This window comes from Carya illinoinensis, chromosome 4 (genome assembly GCF_018687715.1).
Source record: "Carya illinoinensis cultivar Pawnee chromosome 4, C.illinoinensisPawnee_v1, whole genome shotgun sequence".
NCBI lineage: Eukaryota > Viridiplantae > Streptophyta > Magnoliopsida > Fagales > Juglandaceae > Carya > Carya illinoinensis.
The window spans coordinates 8,007,218-8,017,480 of NC_056755.1; positions in this window are offsets into that span (position 1 = coordinate 8,007,218).

Sequence of the window (10,263 nt, forward strand, 5' to 3'; positions counted from 1 at the left end):
TATCCCTCAATACAGTGAGAAGTTGTTGAGAGATGCGCTTGCCGAGATGATCATTGAAGATGAGATGCCTTTTATGACAGTTGAAAAAAGAGGGTTCCGCAAGTTTGTCAAGCTCATTGAGCCACGATTCTCAATGCCGTCACGGTATACAGTGATGCGGGATTGTATGAAAAGGCATTTAAAAGAGAAGGCTGAGATGAGACAAATGTTTGTGAGGACTGGCCAGAGAGTCTCATTTACGACTGACACATGGACGTCTATACAGAATGTTTCCTACATGTGTATTACAGCACACTACATTGACAGTTCATGGATTTTAAAAAAACGGATTATTGGATTCAAAGAAATCAGTGATCATAAGGGTGCATCAATTGGGGCGGCAATGGATGATTGCTTGAAAGATTGGGGAATTCAGAAAATTTTATGCATTACAGTTGACAATGCTAGTGCCAATGATACTGCAATCGAATGGTTCAAGCGGAATACAAGAGTGAGAGATGATGTCATCCGGGACCATGAGTTTATCCATATTCGTTGTTGTGCTCACATAATCAACCTGATTGTGACTGAGGGCTTAAAAGAGGTTGATGATTCCATTACCAAAGTCCGCAACATTGTGCGGTATGTGAGGGCTTCTCCCCAACGGCTGAAAAAATTCAGGGCAATAGAAGAACAACTTGGGATAAAACATTCACGGACGCTGTGCTTGGACGTTCCCACTCGATGGAACTTCACATATATGATGTTGGATGTGGCACAGAGGTACCAGAAAGTATTTGAGCGGATGGAGGTGGAAGATGGGGGCCTTAAGTATGCTTTGCTGGAGCCTGCCGGAAAGGGGCTCGGTCCGCCAGACACACATGATTGGACGAGTGTAGGATTTTTTGTCACATTTTTGCAGATTTTTTATGATATTACAATGAAAATATCTGGATCCGCATACACGACTGCAAACTTATGGTTCAGTCAGATCTCGACACTACACCACCACTTGGAAGATGGTTGTGATGACCCTAGCGGACTTCTATCTGGTATGGCTCAGAGGATGTTGTCCAAATATAATAAATATTGGGGGCAAGTTGAGAAGATAAATAGATTACTCTTTGTGGCTGTGATCCTTGACCCCCGAATCAAGTTGGCCGTGATAGAATATTGGGCAAATTCCGTCCTTGGGGCAATGAAGGCTGCATCGTTTATTACATGGCTGAAAATTGATCTCGATGACTTGTACTTCCATTACAAAAATAGTGGACAGCCTTCATCTTCAGCGGGTACCTCACACGTGACTCCGACACCTCCCTCTGATGACTTTAGCCCAGTAGGTGCATTGCCTCGACGCCGTAAGAATTACGACATCATAAATGAGTATCATCAGCTCGTTGCGTCGAGGAATATTATGGGGTGTACTTCAGAGGTTGAACGATATTTTATGGAAGAGGTCGAGGCACCTAGTCCTGCATTTGAGATATGCATTTGGTGGAAGGCTAATTCCGTCAAGTATCCAATCCTTTCCCGTATTGCCCGAGATGTGCTAGCCATTCCTATTACGACGGTTGCATCTGAGTCGGCGTTTAGCACTGGAGGTCGAGTGTTGGATGCTTTCCGGAGTTCTTTGTCACCGTCAACTGTGGAGGCCCTCGTTTGCACACAGAACTGGATCAGTGATACACCCCTTGGACTAGATAGCATTGGCATTGACGATGAGAGCTATCGGCTTGAAGATGGTAACCTTATTTTACTTGTATATTTATTATTTATTATTTTAATTGTTTTTATGATTATACTAATTTATTAATTTATATTTTTTTATCATTTCACAGATGTAATTGTGAACCCCAGTATAGTTGCTGATGACTGATGGAGTATGGATAAAGATAAGTTGATATCAGAATTAACTTATTCCGTCCTTGGTATTAATGGTAATTAAATTTTACTTTTACTTGCTTACATTTTCTGAATCAATATTTGGTTACATTTATTGATTGAATTTTTTTTAATCTTAATTTCAGGTACTTCAAATGACCAACTGGCAACTACGATGCTGCAAATGATGTTTCTTTTTTGGTTGAATCAAAATGTTTGTTCTTATGGACTGTTTAATCATACTTTGAACTCGGCTGTTATTTCTATTATTCATTGTTTATGATCTTCTGAATTATGTATAATTAGCTCCTAGCTAGCTATAAAGGAAATATATAGTCAGACTTTTAATGAAAATTATATCAATCTAAATTTTGAATATGAAGATTTTCAATATTAATACGCAGATCGGTATGCAAAATTTACTTTTTGATTAATCACATTAAACTAATACATATATTAGTATATAATTAAATTTAAAATAAGATAAAATCCTTCATACTAAATAAGTCGGAATTCGGAATTCAGAATTCCGACTGGAATCGGAATTCCGACCCATGTTCGGATTTCGGAATTCGGAATTCCGATCGGGAGTCGGACTCCGATTCCTTTCGGAATCGGAATCGGAGCTCGATTTCGATTCCGACAATAGTCGGAATCGGAAGTCGGAGTTCCGATTCCGACTTCGTCGGAATCGGAGCACACCCCTATCTGACATATCAACAATAATATTGAAAAAAAACAGTGACAACGTGACCCGTCAACCTCTTTCTATTTTTCAATTCATACCGAATTCATCTCATTACTGCCCTTGCAACATATGCTGCAACCCACCATCTCATCTAGAGGGTAATCGGTTTAGTTTGATTTAATTTTGTAGAATTTTTTGAACAAATATCGATTTTATATTTTTAAAAACTAATTCCATATCAGTTATATTTTACCAATCTAGTTTTTCAATTTTAATCCGTGTCAATTTCATAAAAAAAACTATTATAAAAAAATACGTTGTATAAATGTTAGTATTAGTAATATATTATGTATATTAATATTTGTATTATTAATGTATATTAATATTAGTATTACTAAATATAATGTATTTATTAAAAAGAATATATTGAGAATTTAGTAAACCATAAAAATAATTAATAAATATATTTTATATTAATCATGTATGATCAAACAAATTACAAATATTCATAGAAAAATCCTTCAAGCCGATCCGGCTATTTTTATTCAATCAACAGCCCTCCAATAACAACCCTCCACGTAAGTTTTCTATTTTACATACTGTGCATTTATCACTACACCTTATCAACAACTCATCACTGCCCTCCATCCCGTGCCTCGTTCGTCTTCCACCAAAGCACCCATCACAACGAAAGTGCAAAAAACACAAAGTCGATGGACCTAGTTCCTCTTCGACAGACCTTGCCACCAAGCCACAATGGAGCTCGACCGGTTTGAAGGAGTTCGAGGGTATTGCAATACCGATTGAAAGGGTCTACAAACTATATGCGTCTATGCAATTTCAATCGTACCTAGAGAAATTGAGAAAGAAGGAAAAAAAAAACTATATCAATTAGAAGGGTCCAGAAACTATACGAAAGAGGTGAACGATGGTGGGTGACTCTCGCATGCATGGCCATCCCTCGTAGAAACTCGATTTATGAGTTTCTTGAGTTTGCTTTCGACTGAGAATATTTCTTTGCCTCTGCATTTGCTTTCGATTTCTCATATCTATATAGAAATGTTCTCTTTGGTCTTTGAATACTTATGGCTTGTTTACATTACGTGTATAAATACGAAACTCAGTGTTTGAATACTTTGGCCAATGTTTTTTTATGAAACTTGTTTAAGTCTCCTAACTGTTTGACGAAAGTTAGTGTTTAAAATATTGGAGAAGGGGTTTCATAAGGGGAAGGGGGTTTTGCAATTCAGGTAGCTCATGAGTGAAGGAATTTTTATTAATTTTTTATTGCAGCTTGATAAGGTGGAATCGATGCAAATGGATGGCAGGTTTGTGATCGATGGAAGAGGGAAGAAGAGAAGATGGAAAGGAGGGGCTCGTGGGTGAAATTCGTGTCTTGCAAATGATCTATTATGTGTGGTTGAGAGTATTGAAATTATTGTGTGATTTCTGATGTGGCAACAGTTAATAGGAGGGCCGACCTATTTCATATAACAGTCCGACCGCTTAGAAGTAGTTCTGATGTTCATAACTAAGATTAAAATTTTATATTATAAATTATAATATAAAATTATTTCATATATGATATATAATTATATATATAATTTAAATAATATTAAAAATTTAATTTTTATGTATATATTTTTAAACTCGTCCGGTCTAGTCCTGAAAAGCAAATAACAAAAATCGAACCGGATTGGGCCAGTTTTTATAATATAGGAACCGGTTCCGAACCGGACCGGTCCAATACCGGACCAACCACCCGGATTGGGCCAGTTTTCTGATTTAAACTTTCACCCCTAATTTCATCTGCTGAAACCAATCCATCCCCAACCAATAAACCACCCCACAACTGTTTTATATTACAATAATATATTTTACTTGAATACATAATTACGGTATAAATATTTTAATTTTCTTAATAGATAGAATAATCAATAAATCATAATTAAAATAAAAATATATATAAAATAACTACCTATTTATAATTTTTTCTAAGAATTTTTTAAAAAAATAATATTTTTTAATATTTATTTTAATTTTGATTTTAATTTGTTGTGTTTGAAATTTTAAAAAACTATTATTTTATTAATAAGTTGTAAATAAATTATAATTGGATTGTAAGGCTATCATCTCCATTCGAATAATATATTTTCACAATGTATTTGATATTTTTGTGACTATTAAAAATTATCAATTCCTAAAAAGTCAAAACTATAATATCTTATCTTAACTGTGTAACTAAATGAGGCCTGAGAATTTGTTTGGAAATAGATCTCATCTCAAAATTTTCATCTTATCTTATCTCATCTCATCATATCTCATTTCTAAATATAATTTAAATACAAATATTTTTAAACTAATCAGTACAATTTTTTCAAATTAATCATTATAACTTTTCCAAACTTTCAAACAAAAAATGAAAAACAATTCAAAATTTTCAAATCACTAAATAAAAATAATATTATAAAATTATATTCTAATAATATTTTAACTTTATAATATTTTCTATTTACCTTTTCTCTCTTATTTTCCAAAACTTAGAAAATATTCAACTCAAATTATCTCATTACTATTCACTAAATTTTTATCGCATCTCACTCCCTAAACGAAGAGTTTCTACTAGTAAGTGTAAAATGCATTTATTTTTTGTTCCTTTTTAAAGATTTTTTTTTAAATTTTTATAAATATTTAAAATCAAAAAATATAAATTCATTTAAAATATTTACTTAATCATTAAATAAAAATAAAAAACCATCAATACCCTTCCTCGGTAGTTTTCCTCCGTGGATAAACTTTTTCCTTATCCAAATTTCTATGAAGGGGAGAATTCTCGTCTCGTAAATTTCTTTTCTTTTAAAATATATATTTTTTTAAAATTAAAATTATGAAGTCACTAAAAAGCACGTCCTTAAATATTAAATAAAAAAAAGGGGTAGATCGATAAACTCTCTCTGTGGGGCATTTTCCTTTCTATGAAATGAAAGTTGGCTGCGTTAAACTATCAGAAAAGTCAGTTTTAAAGGTAGTTGTCAGATAAAAGAAAAAAATATATATTTCAAAATATTTAATGCAAAAATTTTTCTAAAAAAAGAAAAAATGTTTTTTTATCGATTAAACTCTTCAAATGAAGAAAAGAATAGAAGAGAAATAACTTTCTAAATCAATAATATCCTCATATATTTTTAGTGCATTTTTAACTAATGCATCTATACCAACATTTGACCCCATTCTAATGTGAGTAGCTTCCCAATAATCTAACTGTGCAAGAACAGATTTTATTTCCCAGGTAATAGCTCTTGTGTGGTGGGAAGAATCCAAACTCTAATTAATGTTTTTAATAACATTTAAGACATCACCTTCAAGAATAAGCTTTCTAATTCCAACCTCCAAAACAAATTTAACCATTTGAAAAACCCTATAAGATTCAGCCAAGTGAGGATCTTGAACATAACTTTTCAGCATCCTTTTTGTAGGAATTACACGTCTTTCATTATCCCTAACAACAATGTCAATACCCACCCTGCTAGCATTCTTACTCAAAACTACATCCCAGTTTACTTTATATATCTCAATAGGGAAAGGTTCTCGACTATCAATTATAGTATTCAAGACTGTCTCATTTCTACTCTGCTTATTGACATCTTGAAATTTAATGGTTGCCTGCTTAGCTTGAAACATGACTTATATTGGATGGCTAAAAGCTCCTTTGAAAAGAGCAGTGTCTTCTCTGCCATATCTTTTGAGCAGTTGTCACAATACTAATGAATGGAGGAAAGTTTTAACTTTTAAACTACAAAATGACTCTAGATATAGTTAATTAAGATGATTTCAAAACTTAATTCTATCTAATAAAGAATTATAATTATGAAACTTAATTACCATTTAACTATATTTTTATTATGCATACTTCTAATTTGCGCTTATCATGTTTGGCCCAATTTATATAAGACTTTTAAATAAAGAGAATTAATAGTATAGATCAAAGTTTTGAATTTCGTTTTTATTGAAAAATTAGAATGAAATATTTTAATACTGATACGTTTTGATATACTGTTTCAAGATAGTCTTTATATAGGTAAATTAATTATATATATAAATAATTATATATAAAAATTATATTCCAGAATAACTGAAATATATATAACTATAAATATATTTATAGTCTTTACATAAATATATTAATTATAAAAATGTATTTTTTGATTCTTTTAAATTGGTGTTATCATTTATTAGAAATACTATTGTCACTTAAGGTTGGGTCTTGAAACCCATAATTTTTTTTTTTTAGTGATTAAGGAATTTTTTTTTTAATAATGTGTAAATAAAAAACTATTTAAACATATAAAAAGATGAATGAAAAAAATTAAAAAAATAAAATTATTCTTATCGGAGTCGGCTCGTGCTACATCCTCGGTTCACTGCTCTAGCATTTATAGTATATACACAAGATATACAGCAGCGTAGCTGTACAAAAGTAGATGGAACTGTAATAGATATAAACAATAGTTGTACGATATTTTGTCAGGGACATTATTTCGCGGCTAACAAATTGCACAAAATGGGGGATGGGACAAAAAATATCTAGAAATGCGAGTGTGTACTCACTATACAAAACTATTGAAGAAAGATTTTGAAAGTTTTTACATTATTTAAATATATTATTTTATTATTTTATTTTATTTTATTTTACATTTACAAAATTTTAATATGTTAATTACGAGGCTACTGCTTAGCATGTCTCATTCATAAAACTGCCACTAATGGTAATTTCGGACCGGATAGCCTTTTTCAGCCAAAATATATACAATTCGGCTAGAGTTGATCAAAGCCGGTCAAAATTTGATTCAATACAAAACAATAATTTATACTGTATCAATTACTGTTTGAAACATAACAGATTTCAAAATCTTAATACAGAGATATAATGATCTCCTAGATATAATGATCTCCTAAATATTTCTCTTCTAAAAGTTTTATATGCATTTATTTTTATGTATTTTTTATGTATTTTATTAATATACTTAGTTACGTTATTTTTTAATATAAAATAATTATTTTAATTAATTATATTAATAAAATATATAAAAAAATACATAAAAATAATTATATATAATATAATTTATTTTAATTATTTTATGTCTTTATAATTAATTAACTGTCGCAATAAATCAAATTAATTCACAGCCAATTGAGACCAATCAACAGAATGTTAGAGCAAAATATCTTTCAAGACTTTGTCGAGGATGATGAGATCTAGAAAAAAAGAATATTCTATATATGATTGGCCATGAAAGGAAAAAAATAAAAATAAAAAACATTGTTTTAGAATAATCTATTTGATTTTTTTTTAACTCAACTTTATTGATTACCTCGTTTATGGTGGATGATTACTGTAGTAACAAGTAGGATACTTGAGATTTACAAATAAAGAATAAAAACCATCAAGGACATCAAAACCAACTAAAACAACTCGAACAAACATCTAAACATGCCTATATGATATTAAACATGCCTAGCCAAAATCCAAAAACTAAACAAGCCTAAATAACAAACATCAAATAAACCACACCAAGACTAGAACCTTAAGGTCTAATGCTGGGAAGACCAATTTTATCAATCCGAAGGATACCCCTTACATGCCCGGGGAGTAGCCCTCTCTCCTCATATCTGCACGTCAAACTTGCTTCACCTTGCCTAGTCAAAAAATCCGCAACTTGATTTGTTTCCTGATATTAATGCTTAATAATAAAGTGAACACCCTGAAGCGCTTTAATCGTCTCCTCCCAAAACTCCCAAAGATACCAAACCGTACAATTTTTAGAGAGTATCCAATCAACTACTAGTTTAGAATCACACTCAATTTCTAGATTAAAGAAACCCAAATCTTTACAAGGAACCACTCCCGCATGTAAAGCATGAAATTTGGCCTTATTATTCGTTCCTGACCAAAGCAAGTTGAGAAGGCACCTTTAACATTACCAATTGCATCTCGGATCACATCGCCTCGGCCACAAGAACTCGGATTACCCTTACAACTCCCATCCACATTCAATTTCACGTATCCACGAGCTAGCTTGTTCCATGCAATTAGACGTGGCTTACGTCTTTGAGTTGGAACCGTGGGAATAGCTAACTCAGCGAGCACTTGTTCGTCACTAGAAGAAACGAAACCACCCTTCACTTGTTCCGCAACCAATATCCTACGCCAAACTTTAAGTGAACGGCATACCCCTTCCACTGATTCATGTAGTCGTTCCATTCGCACCTTGCAACGACAGTTCCACAGTCGCTAGGTGATAAGGGTTAGCATTAGCCCAATCAGAATACCTCGTTGAGAAGATTTCTTTGCAAAAGAAAACAATGAAGTACACGTCCCCACCAAGTTCCAGCAAACATAAATGGAAGCCCCATCACCTCAGCAGCTCTCTCCCAAATCTTAGTTGCAAACTCACCCGAGCACAAAACATGCTCAAGAGTCTCAACTTTCCTAGCAATGCAACAATCACATCTAGAAGCCAATTGCACTCCACAGTTCTGCACTCTAGAATCCACCGGCAAGCACTGAAACCTAGCTTTCCACATGCATAGAGAATTTTTTTTTTTGGCAAAAGTTTATGCCAAATCCAATCCATACCTAAAACTTTTTCATGTTTTAAACGGGGTCACCTCCCATGCACTTGTTGAAGAGAAAACTCCATCTAACGTTGGCTTCCAAATGAGAACATCATCCCCTTCCATTTTTGCGGAAACAGAAATAATAATATCCCCCAGAACCTCATTACCCACCAACTCCTCCAACAATTCCAAGTTCCAACCAGTGTTATCCCAGCAGTCCTTAATCTGAAGCAAATGATTAGCAATTGATGAAGCACTCAAGCATAATGGCCCAGACACAAGCCACCGATCAAACCAAAAGGACGTCGTGCCCTCTCGAATTCTCCAACTAATATTATCACAGACATCTGACATAACTCGCATTACCGATTTCCAGTACCTTGAACAAGCTAGCATAATGTTTACAAGAGCAAGGTGACCCTGTTTCACATATTTTTCCTTGAAGAAACGAGTCCATAGATTTTCCATAGTCAACAAGTGCCATGCAAATTTCATAGGAGAGATCGTTGTACATCCATGAATCTCAGAGACCTAAACCTCACTCCAAAATCGGTGAACACATCTTGGGCCCAGGGTACCATTTTTTCTTTGCCCTGCCATTGATATCACCCCAAAAGAAAAGTCCATAAAATGGAATATATTTTCTTCAAGGAAACAATCGGCAGATCAGGTGACCCCCTTGAGACAGCAACCAAACCTTCCAACCCGCCACCTTATCACGGATTTTATTCACAAGTGGCTCAATTGATCTAACCCTGAGTCTACCAGACACTAGTGGGACCCCAAGATAAGTCGTCGGAAATGCCCCTTCCACAAAGCCAGAATGCTGCAACAAGTCATGCCTTCTCGCCAAGTTAATATGCTTTGAAAAATAAAGAGCTAATTTTTCCTTACTAATTAATTGGCTTGACCAATTTTCATATTGTTCCAAGGTCCTCAACAACATCCAAAAAGACAGTACATCGCCATTAGCAAAAACCAACAAGTCATATACATAAAGTAAGTGCGATACCAAAGGTACCTTGGCTCCTCTCGAGTGGTAAAACTTGCCAATCATTCCTTCCACAAACTTACTAGATAACAGTCAAGATAGA